At 37.9% G+C, this 19,168-nt stretch overlaps 1 long non-coding RNA gene across 1 annotated transcript; it reads right to left on the bottom strand.

Moving 5' to 3' along the window:
- Positions 1-11,054: 11,054 nt before the first annotated feature.
- LOC126875953 (uncharacterized) lies at positions 11,055-13,382 on the bottom strand. Its single transcript, XR_007693808.1, has 3 exons — positions 12,807-13,382; positions 12,602-12,690; positions 11,055-12,255 (listed from the first exon to the last, which is right to left on the bottom strand). It is a non-coding gene; the product is annotated as an uncharacterized LOC126875953 (long non-coding RNA).
- Between the last annotated feature and the right edge of the window lie 5,786 nt (positions 13,383-19,168).

Raw genomic sequence — 19,168 nt, 5'->3', positions numbered from 1 at the left:
GAACGTGGCTCGCGCTCTATGTATACGAATCGATGTCGAAGGATCCAAGGATCGACGTAACGAATTCATCGACGTAACAAATTCATCGACGTAACATGCGCCGTGAATCTATAGATTTACGAAGCTGATCGCCTTGGCGCTATCACGCCGCGGCTTTAAAGCAACCGAAATCACTCGGACAAGTCTCGGCAAACATTGATCTTGGCGCAAGTTTGCTCGGTCGGGAGAAACGGAGGAACTGGAGGAACAAGAGGAATCGGAGAAGACCGGGGCAACGCCCCGTTTAAAAATCCTCGCTTTCTCCTTTAGCTCGAACGATCCGCTAACGTTTTAGGACGAGGCGCATTGAAATCCAAGACGAAGCTTAATCGACGATTACAGTCCTTGTTCGCGAGAACCGGTCGAAAGGCGCGTGTACTTTGGATTAAAGCAGGCGTTTGCGGATCTTTGTCGCAGACTTCGGCTTATGTTAATTCGATAGGAGGGAAGTTTGGAATCGGCGTGCGAGTTTCGGCAGGCAGCAGTTTCGTATTAAAACTTGGACGAAACCGGCCGGTCAGTCCGGAATGTCTTTGAACGAGCGTTACTGGGGCGCACAGGCGCGGCAGAGAGAGTTTCGCGCGAGGCGTTCGACACTTTATGGTGGCACGTTTAAAAACCGATGGTCCTGATTTTTTCCCCGCACACCCCGTGTCGCCGTCTGTTATCGAAGCTGGCTAGTCCGGCACAAAGAAGCGATATTGGAATTTTTATGTAACGCGGAACAGAGATATCGGACTTCGTGGCGGAACAAACAGACGTTCTCTCCCGCTGCATGCGAACCAAGATTCCCAATTCGATGAAATTTCCTTTTACCCGTCCCCGTCGGCTTTCATAAACAACGGGGCAAATACGAGTCGGATTCACCGAACGACTCCGCGTCTTAAAGCACCGTATTATTTTCCATCTGTTAGGGAAGTGATACATTTACACTGTACATGAGAGTGTGTGTGTAAGGGTCAGAGGGCGTCCAGGTCTTAGTTGAGACAAAAGACTGCACGTAGGAACGCTTGAGTAAGAAAAGAAAAAGAGAAGAATCAATTAAAATGGAGAGATCGGAAATCATGATACCTATATTCGATGGTGAGGATTATGGAATGTGGAAGCAAAGAATCACGATGTTTCTCAAATATAAGGAATGCGAGGTTGTTCCAACTAGAATGAAGAACGAAAGAGACGATGAAGACTGGGACAAAAAGGATTTGAAGGCGATAAATATAATTTATAGTGCAATATCGAACAGACAATTGGAGTATGTTAGGGAAGGAAAAACGGCGTATGATATAATAAAAAGGTTCGATGAAATGTACTTGAAAGAGTCGACGGCACTGCAGATCGTATGCAAAAGGAGATTGGAAAACATAAGACTGGAGAACTACAGTGATTCAGCATCATTCTTTAACGATTTCGAAAAATTAATCAATGAATTAAAAAGTGCGGGCGCACAAGTAAGTGAGAGGGAAAAGCTGAATTACATGCTGAATACGTTACCCGAAGAATACAGCTACATAGCGGACATAATAGACGCATTGAAAGAAGAGAATCAAACGGTAGCGTATGTGAAAAATAAAATAGAGATAACAGAGAAGAAAAATATATCCAATCGAGGAGAAAGGCGAACCATCGCCTTTTCTGCAAAAAAGGAAGGATGCTTCAGATGTGGAAGATTAGGACATTTTGCGAGAGAGTGTCAAAATGGCGTCCAAGCGGGAAGCAGTAACGGCTATTGGCATGGGCCAACACGTGGTCGAAACAGAGGAAGAGGGAACAAAGGCAATACGAGCAGGGGACGTGGAAACTTTCATCGTCAATCAACAACCGGCACGGGCGAGCATGGAAACTCAAGAGCAGGCATATGGATAGCAACGGCGCACGCAGCAAACAGCAGTGAGACGAATGAAATAAGTAAGAATGAAATAGTGTGGCTATTAGATAGCGGTTGTACCGATCACATAATTAGTGATATAAATTATTTTGATAAATCCATCGACCTAAAAGAACCGGTAAATATATATTTAGGCGATAATAGACCGATAAAAGCGACAAAAGTTGGGAATGTTATAAGTTATTTTGAAGCATTCGGAAAACAAAATAAAATAAATATGAGGAAAGTATTTTACGCGAAAGAAATGTCCGCAAATTTGATTAGTTTAGGTAAACTAACAGACAATAAGAATACGGTTATTTCCAAAGGAAATATTGCGAAAGTAATAGATGAGGATAATAAACTTACAGCTGTAGCGTTCAAAGAGAATGAGACATATAGAATAAAAAGTATATTGAAAGGGAAGAAGCACTTAGTAAACAGCGCCGAACGTAGTGGTATGAGTAACGTTTAAGCAACTTCATCGAGCGAATATCGTGCGAAATTCTTGTGGAAACAGCCGGGATAGACGACGAAACAACCGTGTCGTGCAATATATCATCTCGTAACGTGAATTACGCAACTTACTTTTACGATCGACAACGCCTCGGCCATTTCATCTCGATCGTAGCAGCTTGATCTCGAAGCGCCGTTTCTCGAACGCCGAAAACGACGATTTTCGCGGATGATTGCATAAAGTTAATTAATTTTGGCTGTTATTTCTAAGCCCTTTCATCTGTATTTCGCTGGAATCTTTTTTCGCAAGTGTTTGTATCTGGCAACTACCTGTTGTCGTAAATGCGTGTATTCTAACGAGCTCGCCCCGTATATAAATAAACCACATAAATAAATAAATAACATTGCTCGAACAAAATATTACGCAGCCGAAAGATAACGAGCGGTTTTATTCGTTGATAGGTTTTAACGCTTTCGATCGAATATAGGATCTATCGCAATTCGAATAAAGCGCACCTATGGTAATGCGATTCGCCTGAAAATATTGGCTCTCCAATCGGCCGCCGAAGGAAAAAAACGCCTTCCCTCGTGTAACAACCTCGAACAACTTGCTGACGCTGCGCGGCTCGTCTGTGCAAGACCGACGAAATTTTCTGAAAACAATCTGGTTATTAGATTTACGCCCGCCGACGAAATTCGTCGGTTTCGAAAGAATCCAATTTCACGCTGGGATTTCTTGATAAGCCTATCGACCGTCTGTAATTGCGGCTACCAAGTATACATACCGTGAAAATTAAGTTTAATTAGCTCGAAAAACGACTGGTTAAATTCGGCCTTCTGGAATTCACAAGCTAATAACACAAAATGGTTTGTAATAATAAATAACAGCGTACGGCTGTTCGATCGGATAGTAAAAAGACGTACGAATTCGTAATTCTGCAAATCTGATTTCAGACAGCAGGAGAATGAAGAGAAAGGAAGAAAGAAAAAATGAAAGAAAAGAAGGCTTTGACGTTCGAGTCAAACAAAGTGTTCGTTCGAGAGAAGTTTGACTTAAAGTTACTCTGTCGTTCCATTTCGACCAAGAGAAAAAGTTAATTGTAGCAATCGCGTAGCAACCGATCGAACTAAGGCATATCTTTTCCCTCTAAATCTAATCTCCAAAGATCAACAACCCCCAAACTACGCGAACATACGCCAACAAATCGTATTCTGTCTGGAACGACGGGGCGTGCCCGCTTCGGTTACTACGGTAGAAGGTGAAAGCCGAAAGCTCGACCACCGTGTTCTCTCGAGCAGTCGCCGAAAAGCCTCCAGTTGCTATAAAAAAAAAGAAAAAAGAAAAAAGAGAAACAACAAGAAATAAGGAAGAGGAGAAAGAGAAAAGAAATAAGAAATAACAGCCTCCCACCGGAGAGAGTGGGAGCGCGCAGCGAGAAAATATATAAATACGGCAAGATCTAGCGGGGAAGAAGGAACGCATCGTGGAGAGCCGCGGTCCCGGCGACGCGACTAAGTTCCAGCGGCGTATTGCTTTCTACACTCACGAGACAAAGTCCCAGCAGCGTATAGCTTTATGCTCGCACGAGACAAAGTCCCAAAGGCGTATTGCTTTATGCTCGCACGAGACAAAGTCTCAGCGGCGTATTGCTTTATGCTCGCACGAGACAAAGTCCCAGCGGCGTAATGCTCTCTGTTGGTACGCGACTAAGTTCCAGCTGCGAATTGCTTTTTACACGCACGAGATGAAGTCCCAGCGGCGTTAAAATCGAGTATAAATTGTCATTTTACGATCTGCTTGAAATGGCGCAAACTACGTTCGGCGTGTAAAATGGAGTGGAAAGAGCACTTAAACGTCGAAGCATCTAAAACAGCACCGAAATAACGATTAATTTTCGTCAAAATCGAGTAAAAGGTGTCATTTTGCGAGCTGCTCAAAATGGCGCGCGATACGTTCGGCGTGTAAAATGGAGTGGAACGAACGCTTAAACGTCGAAATATCTCAAACAGCACCGAAATAACGATTAATTTTCGTCAAAATCGAGTAAAAGGTGATATTTTGCGAGGTGCTCAAAATGGCGCGCGATATGTTCGGCGTGAAAATGCAGTGGAGCGAACGCTTAAACGTACAAATATCTCAAACTGGATAGCTATAACGATTAATTTTCGTCAAAATCGAGTAACAGGTGACATTTTGCGAGTTGCTCAAAATAGAGCACACTACGTTCGGCGTGTAAAATGGATTGGAAAGAGTAAACTTCGCTTAAACTTCGAAGTATCTCAAACAGCACCGAAATAACGACTAATTTTCGTCAAAATCGAGTAACCGGTGTCCGTCTCAAGTCGGAAAACCGTCTGAAGTCCGGTTTCTATACCCCCTCCCCTGTCTCTATGACGTAGTCTTACGCGCGAAGATGGAAACTAGTTCCGTGTAAAATCTTACGTTGGCCTTACATTCTAAGAATTTTTGAAAAATACTTTAATCCAATTAATTTTTAAATATATGTGCGACAATTTTAATGCTAAATTTTATATATTTTGTACATTATATTAAATTCTTCATTTACAGGAAATAAATAGCGTATGAAGGTGTACTGCACGTATTATTTGGCACGTACATTAATGTTGATGCAAAAATAATTATTCCAATGATTTTAAGTTACACACATAATAGATAAAGTAGGCTGTAGACTATGAAATTCGTATGAAATAAGCAGAGAATAGTAACTAAATAAATGTATATGTATATGGAATATAAATCTTGTAAAAATAATATATTAAATTACATTCAAATCAAATATATGAACAGATCTATTGACTTTTAATTATTTTTTGAAGCACTAGTATCAAATAAAATTGCGTCATTACGAATACAAAAACAATGACGTTGATATAAAAATGTCATCCCGAAGCAGATTTTAACGCGATACAAGTGTATTATTTTAATTTAAGCAGAAAATATCTAATCATATTTAACAATTTTGAAAAACATACCTCTACTAAACTATCATTATCTTTTCCTATACCATCGGCAAGGCCCTGAACAGCAAACAGTTCAGCAGTTGTTAAAAAACTAGCCAATTGTTCCCGAACCACATTTACTTCACCCTGATACATAAAATCAACCAATGCAGCCAAATCATCGAATTTCACATTACATTACGAGATAAAAATATGACCTTCTTCATCTTAATGTCTCCCAAAAACGGATTTTGCAGAAAGTATACGACATCTATAACGATGCAATTAGAAACTACCAGAGCATGTGTATTTTAAGCGGATCTTTAAACGTCGATTAAACGCACTCTCTATCCAATCCTGGCTGAAACATAATTACTTACACTCCCAGTATCCCACCTGTAAGTCATTCCAATCAACGTACCATGTAAACACGAATCCAACGCGTTCCAGGAATAGAATCAACTGCCTGTAGTTGTTTAGCTGTACACGACGAGTATAATTATTTCGGGTACTCCTCCAGTACAAAACAGACACCCAAACGACAATATTTCAACACAAAAATATTTAAAACAATAGTTATAAAAGCATGATACTCAATACCGCGCTTGATATCAGGTATAAGCAAAAATAAATTTCTTCAAACAAATTTCAAGTTAAATCTTTAGCTTGTGTAATTATATCAAACTTGCTCAATTCACAACGAGCAATTTCCATCGTGTTTTGACAACTGATTCATCGATGATGTATTTCCTCGGAATTGAAAAAGGAATGTGCATAATTTTGTCCTCCGTCAACACTCAAAATATTATCTACATGCTATAATTAGGGATTCAATTTTATAATACGTTGCCTCACTTCTTTCCTACTATCAGTCACTTGAACTGTAATATAAACCAGTATTTTCTTTCCAATACTATTCTGCATACCATTTATCAGGAACAATACATTTTATTTGTTAATTTAATAACATGCGAAGTTCATCATTTGTCCTAACATCAATCAATGGATAAGTGAATTGAAATCTGTGAATATAAGTATCTAGTAATACGACTTCCGAACCAACGTAATTTGTTATGTCGCGTAACACTCTACCTAGCCCAGCCCACACACCGCGGGCAAGATGGCAACCACATGTCTTCGGATACTCACTGCGTACGCTCAATAGTCTCAGGTACCTTCCATAAATCTCAGGAATATCCTAGTCAAGGTCCTTCAAACTGAACAAACGCCTGTTTCCGAAGCATTTCTAAAGACCATTGTCTACTACGGCTTGACAAGGGAAAGTTAGTTTTTCTCACGTATGATGCAACTTTCCTCCCACTAACCACTTTCTCTCGAGGGCGGTTATGACCCTTCGTTTAAGCAATTAACCAATTAACGTTTAACCAATTAACAATTTCCCTCACTTTCTTAACTAAAATCGTCACCAACAAATCCGATGGCCTCGTACGCTAGACACACCCATCCTTAGCTTTCCTCCGCCACAGCATCCTCTCCGAACCACACTAATTTTAGATCCTTCAAACAGGCAACATCCTTTGACCGGGAATACACCCGTAGATCAGTCACTCACTCATCTCGTACATACGCACCAGCGTAACTGTCTTCTTTACAAGTTGTTAGAATAAACGGTGATATATAACTTACTATAGTGTGTCATATTCATTTAACCACCTCTGTTATCTTAACCGAAACAGGGGAACGACTATTTCGCGGCGTCGATTAACCGGATCGTAGCGAGAATTTACGCCTCTCGCTGACGCGTTTTCCTAGCGACCGCGTCTCTCCGCGAACGGTCGTAACACTCTTCTTTCCTAGCTTTATGTTTCACCTTTCTCCTGTCTTATTGTCACTTTTTCTGCTTTTTCTTTTTGTCCCCTCTTCGTGTTTTCACCCTTTTCTTCCTCTTCTTCTTTCCGCTTTGTCTCCCTCCTCTTTTTCCCCTTCACTTTACACTTTTTCACCGCGCTCACTACCCACGTGTTACCTTCGCCCGCGTCCAAACCGGAAGTCAATTCGAATAATAAAAAATCATTTCTCAACAATTCACCATATTAATTTTGAATTTGCTATTTGATATTGACATTTTGTTGATGTAATTTGATTATTTATTTATATATTTTATTATATTATTATAAATTAAATTAATTTTTAAAATATATAGTATAATAAAGTTACATTTAATTTCCAATTAAAAAATTTAATATTAAATTAATATATTTAATAAACTTAATTTATTACTTATTAATCCTTATAATTTTATTAATCATTTTTTCATTAAATAAATTTTTATCAATACATAAAAAATTTAATATCGAAAAAAATTTGCCATATGAATGTGGATTTAATCCTATTACAAAAATAAATCTTCGATTTTCATTACCATTCTATTTAATTTCATTAACATTTTTAATCTTTGATGTAGAAATCATTTTATTAATTCCCTTAATTTCATATATTAAAACCTTAAATTTTTTATATTTCTTTATTTTAATAATCAATTGGTACCACCAGATGATTTGTTATCTTGCGTGCTAAGTAAGTATACCACAAAATTTCAGTTGATATAATCACTTGTTGATGAAATGTCGCGGTCACGATGTTTGGATAAGGTATGTATTTCTGTTCGTTTTAAAATAAGAACAGTAGATTGTAATAGATGTACGATTATAAATTGTAACGTATGCCTATTAAAGATAATTTTTGTTCTTTTGGAAGATTAGGGAAGAATACTATTCTCTGTTTGTATTCAAGTAATGACAACGAGAGAGTGAGTGAAGCGTAAAGCATTAGAAAGCGTAGACGAGAATTTATCTTCAGGGAACATTAGTGATGTATGCCTGAAAAAGGCAAACGCGCGTAGAGTCTGTGGTTTCAGTTTAATATTTATACCGATGCAGTTATCTCTTCCTGGCAGACGAATAGTGTTTTTCTAACGCCATGTTACGTTTCACCTTCTCTGAATAGAAATTCGTGATACTCGCGAGTTTAATATTTTAATTTCTGGCATAATCATTCATTGGTTCGGTGTAATTAATACTTGGTTAGGTACATGTCGAAATTTATTTGATCCGTTAAGAATTAAACTAGCTAAAGAATGATTTTGACGGGAATTGTGTTTTTCTATACGAAAAAATACCAATAAAGAGATATTTTAGTTTCCACTGAACTGAACAAATTATTGAAAGTTTTGAGGATTTCGAATTTTGCAGGAAAACAAATAGTGCGCAGTTTTTCCTGATAGGCGATTTACTCAGTAATTGGAAATAACCAATAGCGTTTTTTGTTTAAAAAGAATGGAATTGAAACTAATCAATTATCAAATTTATTAGGTGCTATTTTAGTACACAGTACTGACTTAGAAGTTATTGCTAGAAATGAGAAAAGAGGGTTACATTTTACGACATCGACATTGGAACAGGTGGAAAATGACTCAATTCGACATGTATATTTTTCTTTCTGTTATGTTTACCGATTTTTCGGGAACGGCTTGATCAATCGGAATGACACTTTTTGCTCCTTGTAAGACATAATTTCCCGTTGGTTCAGATATAAAATATTTTTCTATTTCTTTTTTGTAAACTATTTTTTTTGCAAAAATCCAATTTTTATATATACAAATTCATCAGTTATTCTGGATTGGATCGAGCTATCGAGATGAAACCTTTTGCATCTTTTAAGAGTAGTCCATTGACTGGTCCCGTTTGCAAAATGTCTCCATTTTGTTCATTGTTAAGTATTATTATTGCAAAGAATTCGTTATTTATCAATTTCATTTACGTCTGCTCAGTGATTATTCTGCAACTGTTGGTCTGATAACGAGATGATTCTAAAACAACAGCCTGAGCAAGTAGTTTGAAATCATGTTTTTCAACTTAGTCTTCGATTCGTGTTTCCATTGCGCGAAACATTGGGTGGTTGTTATTGTTGCTGTCGTATAAGAGAAATTTCTTGACATATCTGCGTACATCGTATTTTGTCCCTAATATTTCAGAGGTGTACAGCTAGAATAAAATTGTCTTTCACTTGCTTATATTAATTTCTACTGTCCATAAATAGCCATGCATTTTGTCGAATATTTGTTGTAGATGGCTTTCGGATTTTAAAGCTTTATTGTCTCTCGCGCATATTAGTAGGTCATTCGCGAATATTATCGCTTCTTTATTTTTATCGCTATTTGCGCTACAATTTACATCGCTATAAATTAAATAAAATGGGGGAGTTCACGGCTTCTTGTTATGGGTCGTCTTTGATTTTAGATACTTTGTTTGAACTGTTCTGGCTGTTACGTAAAATTGTTTGTTACGTAACATGTTCTAAATTATGACTATTATTTGGTGTCAACTATCTAAGTACTATCCATAGCGCTGCTTGACTTCCGTAAGTGGACGAGAACGAGTGTTATTTATATTTCTATATGTCGGAGATGAAAGGACACCGGAACCATCCCTTTGGAACTTTGGGAAATCCCTTAACACTGTAACCTAGATTCTACAACCGTAATTAAGCAATTGTCGTCATTCAAACCGATTGTATTTGCTCGAGATTTGTGACAATGAGCTTCGGCTCGAGGCAACAACCAGTCGCCAAACATAGCCGTGGTCAAGGGATCAACGTTTTGTCTAATAAAGGTATGGAGTAATAGCGTAGCTCTCCTCAAAAAGTGTTGAAATGGTCATCACTTCTAAGAAAACTCTACATCTGGTCTTTTTAGTTTTCTCAAGCACTGAAGCCATCGAGAGCGTATAGACAAAAGACTGCGACGAAGGCAGACCATAAACAGTAGTCAGGCGATGTTGGCTGTTTTCGCACGTTCGCGGGGAGACGCGATCTCGAAGAAGCGCGCCAACGGGAGTCGTAAATTCCCGTTACGATTTGCTAATCGACGCCGCGAATCGTTCGATCCCTTATTTCTTTTGGGATAATAAGGGTAGTTGAATTGAAGATAACGCTGCTACTAACAGGTTATTATATATTTTCACAATCTAACAACTTCGGTGTAACACAAAATGAATGCAACACTGTATAGTAAGTTATAAATCACCGTTTATTCTAACAACTTGTAAAGAAGATAGTTACGCTGGTGCGTGTGTACGAGATGAGTGAGTGACTGATCTACGGGTGTATTCCCGGTCAAAGGATGTTGACTGTTCGACGGATGGAAAATCAGTGCTGTTCGGAGACGATGCTGTGGCGGAGGAAAGCTAAGGATGGGTGTGTCTAGCTCACGGGACCATCGGATTTGTTGGTGACGATTTTGGCTAAGGGAGTGAGGGAAATAGGCTTCGTTGATAATTGGTTAAACGAAGGTTGGTGGACTAGAAAGGGTCTTAGCCGCCGTCGATGGAAAGTGGTTAGTGGGAGGAAAGTTGCATCATACGTGAGAAAAACTAACTTTCCCTTGTCAAGCCGTAGTAGACAATGGTCTTTAGAAATGAGTCGGAAAACAGATGTTTGTTCGGTTTGAAGGACCTCGACTAGGAAATTCCTGAGATTTACGGAGGGTACTTGAGAATATTGAGGGTACGCAGTAAGTATCCGAAGACATCTGGTTGCCATCCTGCCCGCGGTGTGTGGCCTGGTCTAGATAGAGTGTCACGCGACGTAACATTTAGAGTGGAATGCCCTTAGCATAATTGCACCCACTTCAGTGATATTTTTCATGCTTACAGAGGAAATTGATAGAAATAGAATAAATTTGTCTAAAATAATAGCCATTAAATACAACTAATAATTCCATTATATACATCCATCGAATATATTTACCTTGCGACAACAATTAATATATTGTATAGATTATTACATAAGAGCTGTTGAAGATAATTTTTATGTACTAAATACATTGTTGGATTCGAGGTTTAAAATTCTGGCCGCAAAGCATTGATTCAGATGACAATATATCGCTTTGGTCATTCTCAATACCGAAGTCAAAACTACAAATATAAATGTCTCTAGGTAATCTGCAACTGCGATTGAAATAAAAAATTACTTAACATCGACATATGTAAGTAAATAGTAAAAGAGATTCCAATATAAAAATATTACAAATATCCTATTTCATTTTTTATCTGAATGCCCTCAATGTTAATAAAGTTAATTAATTCCTTCTTGGTCAAAATTCTTTCAGCCAGCTTTCGGGACAGGAATTTGGTATTCTTGTGAAAGTGGAAGAAGGATATAAGTTCGAAACTTTAAACACTTGGCGATAGTTATTCAGATCCTCGAACAGGATATATCGAAATTCAATCTCTGAGCTGAACTCACAGACTATTATACAGTCCATTTCAAAAGTCGGGAACCACTAAGTACTAGCAACGCGACAGGCAGATTAAATCTTAATGCCACAAAGGAACTTTGGAATATATATAAATCTAAATCATAGTTATTTCCAAATTTCTATTTAAATTGGAATTGCCAAATCCGTCACATTCCCATTTGGTAATGAGCCCAAAGCATTACACTCACTTCGAGGCAAATTGTTTACTACATCCTCCAAATAGATTAGTGGGCAGTTATATGGTCTAACAAATCTGTAAATATACCTCAGCAATGGTTGCAATTATCGTATATGACTTTGACATACGATAGTATTTCTTTTTGGTTTTAAGAATACGGATTAATATGGATATAATTGAATGTAAATAATTATAGTTTCTTTTCGCTTGCTCCAATAATTAATCACGTTGTTCTCATGATAGTTGCACATCAACAAATATCGAGAGAAATTTCAGACTTGACAACTGTTTTCTTTCTTGGTGAATACTCCAATAACTTTTTCTATATCTTGTCACACGCTCAAGACATTCTGTAATCTCTTTCAATATTATTGAAGCATCCATCTAGTCAGGAGATCTTTGCTTTTCTTGGGTAACAAATATTAATTCGCCAATCTTTGTATTTTCACGGAGGCCTGCCTTTTGTCGTTTACCACGTTCCTATAAATTAGTGAAAGATTTCGTTATCTATCCAGGTCCAGATTTTCCAACGGGTACTTTTACTTTTCTTAGAGCCAACTTTCGTATCTTCGAAGATGGAATCCCACCGGAGGTAGCCATCCATATGCTATATTGCTATATCACTAAGCTATAATATTTTACCAAATATCCTACTGGACAAATTGTAAAATGTAAATAAATAAATAATAAAAAAAACTTTCGTATCTTATTTTGAAAACCTGTTCCTTATAACTTATAAACAACCATCTACGTTCAAATTCATATTTTATGTGAGATATTTTATGTTGAAACGCTCGGCGTACTTCAGTGTAATTAACATACGCACCATGTCGCGTCCGGCCAGGCTGTCAATTGTTTACTCATTATTTCTCGGGCTGCGGGGGGGTTTTTCGATTTTGACATCATAATTTAACGCTGTAATGAGAAGAGTATAATTTTAGATATTCACGCGGGGCGGGATTTATTTATATCCATATGCGATATTGATATATTTTAACAATTAAATAAATTTAATTGATACTAATACACACGTGCACTTCATGAGAACGATTCTCTACTCGTGTGGAGATTATAAGTTGGGCGTATTGCGGGTAATATAGTATCCATTACTGAGAGATCTATTTACACTCGCGAAGAAATGCCACTTGCGAAATTCTTAAATATGAAATAATTATTAATATAACGCGCACATGGATAAAATGGATGCCATTGTATGACTGGTGGCTTAGGGTGCACGCGTTGGCGAGGAGCGATGCGCAGGTGAGGTGGTTCGCTGCGTCGATGTATGGCGTCGCCACCTTACGGGCATCGTTTGATAGCATGTACGGCCGGCTCGACGAAAGTTCTTATTATGAAGGAATAAAGTCGGGTCGTCCAGAGTTCTAGAATAATTTATTTTATTTATTTTATTTACTCGAGCCGAACTTCTTGGTGAATAAATAAGAAATGGTGTGCTATGTAACGAGGCTTTATAGGAGTTGCGTGGTGACGAGTAGGAGGGAGAATGCAGTTGTAACGGGCATTCTGTTAATTGTATTTATTTATTAATTTATTATTATTTTGTTTTCACTAGTATTTATTTATTTATTTATTTATTTATTTATTTATTTATTTATTTATTTATTTATTTATTTATTTATTTATTTATTTATTTATTTATTTATTTATTTATTTATTTATTTATTTATTTATTATTATTTATTTATTATTTTTACCGGTATTATTATGTATGTTGCGATTACATACGCATCATTGGGTCTTAAATAGAACGATGGCGCTTAGACTATATGTAATTATTTAGTTATTTATTTATTTATGTGCCTATTAGTATTTATTTTTTGATGGCTTTCGTTGACGACTTGGCGAGTTTTATGGTTACGATAGGATACATTTGGACGGTTTTTCTGATTTTGGACGATGACGACTTTGGCGATGTACACGGACTTATCTTAAATCAGTTAATTTATGGATATGTCGAATAAAGGTAATAAAATTGCGGCGCAGGGAGTTTCGGAGCCCCCAGGCCCCGTCGGGAAAACGAGTGGCTGTCCAGGCTCGACCCGACGGTCATCTGGCAACTGGCAGAACCTGGGGGGGGGGGTAGATCCCCAGGCATCCCCTCGTGCGGTAAGAGCTACTGGGGAGAAGGAGAAAGAGAAGGAGAAAATCAAGGCAAATCAAGGCAATCTCGGTTATTCCGAGGAAAGGGGGGGGAGAAGACTTCTGCCCCTTCAAACCGAGTAGGAGACTCCAGAGGAGCCCTACGATTAGTGGCAGGGCGGAAGTAGGAGTGGTCGCGGAACCCGAGGGTTCCTTTGGAATTAGAGGGAGCGGCCACAGTACGCCGGTCACAGGGAAAGGAGTAGCCTACGCTAAAATGCTGGCCAGGAAGGTGGTGGAGGAAAACGTCAACGCTAAATCTGTGAGATCGGATATGGCCAGTGAAGCCGAAGATAGCGCGATGAGGTTGTCATGATTTCCAGGGCTGAGCTGAAAGAGTTCACACAAGCCTGGCAGGAGCGGTTCAAAAGATTAATGTTGTAGTTAAGACATTAAAGTTGGATAAAGATAAGGATGAGGGGATTAGGGAGATAGGCAATTTGATAAAAGGCATCCTGTCTTCCTTGGAACAATGTGGAGAGCATAAGGATAGAAGGAGAAAGAGAAGGAGAGAGCCTGTCGAGATAGAAAGAGGGGCAGCCAGGACAGAAATAAAGAAGGAAGCGACGATAGCTAAAGGCGGATACCCAAAAAGGAAACTGGTATCGCCGACTGAAATAATGAAAGTGGAGGAGCATAAGAGGCCACGAAGAGGAGAGACCACATACGCCGAGGTGTGTGGGAGGGAGACCAGGATGATAAGTGATGAACAGGATTACAGTGAGGATTCTGAAGGATGCATCAGGGTAGAAAGACGGAAGAGGGAGAGGAGAGCTCCATTAGAACAGGCTACCCCTATGGTACGTCCGGGTAACAACCGGCAGGAGGTTACCGAAGAGAGAGGCGCACCAAGGAATGGGAGAAGGAAGGAAGCCATTCTAATTAAAGTTGAAGAAGGCGGTGAATGGCTTCATGTCTATAGAAAAGAATGGCGGCTAGGAGCACGTTGGAGGTAGCCATGGGAGTCCGTACGACGAGAGCGGGCCACATTCCGATCGAATTTGACAGGACGGTGGTGGTTAGCGAGGCGGCGGCCAAGTTGAGGGCCGCTTTGAGAGATACTACGGAGGTTAGGTTGGGGTTAGGTTGGGGTTAGGTTGACACCGCGAACCTTGCGGAGGACCCCGTGGCATGCGCGGTACGCGCCATCAAGAGACTGGGCCTGACGGTGTCGCCGGCCAAGTCCGAGGCCTTGTGGCTCTTGGACCACCGACGCAGAGGAACCCCTCCGCCCGGACTGTCGTCGCTGACTGTCGCCGGAGAGGAGGTCCGGGTGAGACGCCACATGAACTACCTGGGTCTCACCATCGACAGCCAATGGACCTTCGAGCCCCATTTCGAGCTCCTGGTTCCGAGGGTGACGGCCGCGGCAAACGCTCTGTGCGGCCTCCTGCCGAACATCGGCGGAGCAGGAGCGGGAGTCCGTCGACTCTACGAGGGGGTGATCCGGTCCCGAGTACTGTACGGGGCCGTGGTGTGGGCGGAAGACCTGGCGGCGAGCCGGCGCAGCCTGACCGCGCTGAGGAGACTGCATAGGATGACGGCCATTCGCCTCGCCAGGGGGTACAGGACAACGTCGTACGCGTCGACGACCGTGCTGGCGGCGTCGCCCCCGTTCGAGCTGCAGGCCCTGGCGCTCCGACGGGTGTACGAACACTTGAGGGGCTCGAGCTCGGACGGGCCGCTATCCCCGAACACCCGGGAGGAGGCCAAGCTGGAGATTTGGGAGCGATGGCGCTCTCGACTGCTGGAAGAGGACGCCGCGCGGCCGTACCGAGCCGTTCGCGCCGTGCTTCCCAACTGGGTCGCCTGGAGAGAGCGAGGCGGGCTACCGCTGACATTCCGGGTGACGCAATTGCTCACCGGGCACGGAGTGTTCGGCGAGTACCTGCTAAGGATCCGCAGAGAGGTGACGTCCACCTGTCACTATTGCGAGGAAGAGGAGGACACGGCGCAACACACGCTGGAGTTTTGCCCGGCGTGGGGTGAACCGCGGCGCGTCCTACGGCTCGACATCGGTGAGAGCTTAGGCCCCGAAGCGGTCGTCGAGGCCATGCTCAGAGGGCGCCAGGAATTCATTGCCGTCCGCATCTGCTGCGAGCGCGTGATGCTGGCGAAGGAGCGGGCGGAAAGAAATCGGGAACGATCGCGCGATCCGTCGAGGACGTCGCAGCACTAGGGGATCACCAGACGCTACAGGGGCGAGGCGGCGTCACACACCAGGAACGAGGCGTTAGGGGGTGTGGTCCCCCCTAGCGGCCCAACAAGACTAGAACGCCTCCCTTCAAGAACGACAAGGAGATAGACGACAGGGGGCACCCTGGTAGTAATTCGCGAGAGAGCTCGGGGGCACCTACACCAAAGCGTCAGGACAGACCACCGTGGAGTTTTAGTCGGTAAGAGTCCGACACTACCCGCCGCGGCGGGTGTTTATGACGATTTCTCCACGTAAAAAAAAAGAAAGTTGGGGTTAGGTTATATAAAAAAAATTGTTTGTTTTTTAATTTAATTTTAATATTTTTTATAGTAATTAACTTTATATGTATGGATATATTAACATTTTATTTTATACATGAGTCTAGGTTATTATTAATTTTTTGTATAATTATAGAATGAGGTTATACAGAGGATTGAGTTTTATCAGCTTTTTATTTAATATTTTATACATTAGTTTTTTCTTTACCTTTATTATATTTAATTTTGAAGTTAATAAATTATTGTGGTAGAATTAGATTTTTTATATTAGAAGTATTAATAATTAGATTTGATAAATTTGGTTTTATTTATTTATTAATATCATTTTTAGTTAATGCTCCAATATAAATATTTCATGGATGATTAATTAAAGCTCATGTTGAAGCTTCATTTTTTAGATCAATAATTTTAGCTTCAGTAATATTGAAATTAGGAAGATATGGAATATTACGTTTTATAATAGTATTTAAAATAATATTTATGTGGCGGATGAAAAGAGAGTTTTTTGCGTTTCGTCCCGGGTCTACCGGTGGACTCGTCAGTAAGGCTATGCCCGGTAGTCCCTGCCTTAGACGTAGAGGGAGTCTCGCTAGGTGCGGTATTTGTATCAATCGCTCGTATATTCGACCGCTAGCGAGTTAGACAGACTCGTTGTCGTCGTAGCCCTCTAGTGTTGGCGGTTGGCGCCAGCGGATCGCCCGGGAGGTGTTGCGCCGCGTTGATGCCTCGACCTGTCGGCGTCCTGTTAATACCGATCCGCCACATTTAATTTAATAAAATTATATTTATTTGTAATTAATTTATCAGGTATATTAATTTTAAGATTAATTTGTTTATTTCAGTTTGATATAAAATTAATTATTGCTTTATCTTCAGTTGTTCATATTAGAATTATATCATTAGTTTTGTTAGTTGATAAAAAAAGTAGGAATTTTAGGAAGATTATTAATAATAATTTCTCATGGATTAGTATCATCTAGGTTTTTTTTATTTAGTTAATATAATTTATATACAAAATAGAACACGAATTATTTTTGTTAATAAAGGTATTATAAATTTAATACCTTCAATAATAATAATGTGATTTTTAATATGTGTTTATAATTCTGGAGCTCCTTTATCTTTAAATATGGTAAGTGAAATTTTTTTATTAATGAGATTAATTAGTTGATGTAAATATTTATTTATATTTTTATTATTTTATTGTTTAATTAGATTTGTTTATTCAATTTATTTATTTAGATTTATACAATATGGAAAGATTTTTTATTTTAAAATAAATTTATTAAAAAGTAAATTAATAAATTATTTAACTTTAATTTTACATTTATTACCTTTAAATATTTTTATTTTTAAATTATTTTTTTATTTAAATAGTTTAAGTAAAAATATTGAATTGTGATATCAGGATATATAAATAAAAACATTTTAAATTGTAGTGAAAATAATAGTTTCTGGAATTATTTTAATAATTATAAGTTTTATTTTTATATTTTTTAGTTTTTATATGTTATATATTAATAAATTATATATTTATGAGTGAATAATTTATAATTTAAATTCTATAAAAATAAATTTAATTTTTATAATTAGATTTAAATTATTAATATTTGTATTTTTAGTAATATTAATTAGTTCTTTTATTTTATTATCTAGAATTAGATATATAAATTTAAATAATAAATATTTAGTTAATCGTTTTTATTATTCAATATTGATATTTCTAATATCAATAATTTTTTTAATTTTAAGTCCTAATATATTTATTAACTTTATTGTTAGGATGAGATGGTTTGGGTTTAATTTCTTATTGTTTAATTATTTATTATCAAAAATTTTTGTCATTTAATTCAGGAATAATTACAGTAATTTTAAATCGTTTAGGTGATTCTAGTTTATTAATAATTATTTCTTTTATAGTAATTTTTGGTAGATGAAATTTAATATTGTATAAAATAGATTTTTAGTTTTATTAATATTTTTTTTTAATAGTATTTACAAAAAGTGCTTAATTAATATTTATAATTTGATTACCAGCTGCAATAATAGCTCCTACTCCTGTATCTTCTTCATTAGTTCATTCATCAACTTTAGTAACTGCTGGAATTTATTAATTAATTAATTATGAAATAATAATTGATTTTAAATACAAAAGGTTTATTTTAATAATTTCAAGAATAACAATGTTAATTTCAGGAGTTATAGCTAATTTTGAAACAGGTTTTAAAAAGATTATTGCCTTATCAACATTAAGTCAATTAGGTTTTACAATAAGAATTTATTTTTTAGGAATAACAGATTTAACATTCTTACATTTATTTATTCATGCATTTTTTTAGTCTATAATATTTATATGTGTTGGAAGATTTATTCATTATATAAATGGTATTCAGAATTTTCGTTTTTATTCTGGTATGTTTTTTTGATATCCAATAAAAGGATTATTTATAATATTTTCATTAATGATATTATCTGGATTTCCATTTTTAGTGGGATTGTATTCAAAAGATTCAATTGTTGAATATTATTTTTTTGAATATAAAAAGAATTTTTAGTACAGTAAATTTAATTTTTGGGACAATTTTTACTGTATCATATTCTTTTCGTTCAATATTTGTAATTATAGAGAATAATTATATAATAAATTTAATATATTTAAATGAAGATTATATTATAATTGGAATTATATCAATAATTTTAATAATTATATTAATTTTAAGAAAATTTATTTTTAATTTTTTTTATCATTTAAATATTA

This window comes from Bombus huntii, unplaced genomic scaffold (genome assembly GCF_024542735.1).
Source record: "Bombus huntii isolate Logan2020A unplaced genomic scaffold, iyBomHunt1.1 ctg00000060.1, whole genome shotgun sequence".
NCBI lineage: Eukaryota > Metazoa > Arthropoda > Insecta > Hymenoptera > Apidae > Bombus > Bombus huntii.
This window is presented reverse-complemented; position numbering and strand designations above follow the sequence as displayed.